Source organism: Ziziphus jujuba, chromosome 4 (genome assembly GCF_031755915.1).
Source record: "Ziziphus jujuba cultivar Dongzao chromosome 4, ASM3175591v1".
Taxonomy (NCBI): Eukaryota; Viridiplantae; Streptophyta; class Magnoliopsida; order Rosales; family Rhamnaceae; genus Ziziphus; species Ziziphus jujuba.
Window position 1 is genome coordinate 1,497,675 of NC_083382.1, and position 1,308 is coordinate 1,498,982.

The window sequence follows — 1,308 nt, forward strand, 5'->3', positions numbered from 1 at the left end:
CTCTCTCTTACAAGTTTTACTTTCTGAATGTGGAAATGTGGAATGATCTCGAGGGTGCTATCGAACAAGATCTTCAGAGTGCTATCAAACAAGATCCTGATGGAGGAACTGGAGCGTGGGGATCACATCTACACTTGGAGGAGTGCCTATAGCTATGCCCACCATGGTTATGTTCTTCTCCTTCTCCATCTATTCTTCTGAAGAGTATTTAACATGAATTCCTGTACTTTGTTTCTGGGTTTTTTCTTACAAGAGTAGATTTAGTTACAAGAGCAGATTTGCTGGTTCTATATTGGTTATGGTATTTAACACAGATTCTAAACTGTTTATTTAATTGTTTGCTTCGATTCTGACACCTGATTTCAGTACTTGAAAACACAGCTTCATCATTTCCTTTTATCTAATGAGTTATGTCCGCTTGAGAATTTGGTTTGTTTTTGTAAGATGATATAGGATTTGGGCTTCTGCCTAGAATTCTTGATCTTTTTAAATTTAGGAACACATGAGATTAGCATTACATCCTAGTTTGGCAAAGATTTACTATATACTTTGTTTGAAATATTTTGTTTTCTTTGTTTGCTCCATTAGTCTAGTGCTTATCATTCATTTCTTTGCAAGGTTGCATGTTGTGATTAATGTAATTATTAAGGAAAAATGTTATGGTGGTGGCACATTATTTACAGCCCACTTTTTGTTAGGAACGTTTCTATATAATTGAATATAGTCTACAGATATGTTTGCCATTATGTTATGATGAAGATGCTAAAGCCTTTCTATATTTGGTTAAATGCCTTTGATTGTCTGTTCTTTGAACTTCTCTATATGAATTAGTACTATATTTTGTTGTCTCTGTATGAGAATCTTTCTTCTGGTGTATAAATTATGTTATGGATTTGTCACCATGAGATTTGTTTGCTATGTTACCCCAGGGATATATGTTGGTGATGGAATGGTGATTCACTACACTCGAGGAGGAGGCTTAGTATTATATTCAGCTCATCTCCATCCCGTCATTCAAACATGATTTTCTTTCTGGTGGTGAACATCTCCATCCCGTCATTCAAACATGATTTTCTTTCTGGTGGTGAACTCTATCGCTTTGAATATGGTGTTAATCTAGCTCTCTTTATTGCCAAAACTCGAGGGGGTACTTGTACCCTTGCCCGTAGTGATCCACCTAATGATGTCCTTGACCGTGCATATAGCCTCCTTGAGAATGGCTTTGGTAAATACCACCTCTTCGGAGACAACTGTGAAGACTTTGCAATATATTGCTGTGATGATTTAATCCTCAAATTCACCTTGTAA

At 36.2% G+C, this 1,308-nt stretch overlaps 1 pseudogene; it reads left to right on the plus strand.

Annotated features, from left to right (window-relative positions):
- On the plus strand, positions 1-1,308 carry LOC132799259 (protein LEAD-SENSITIVE 1-like; annotated as a pseudogene).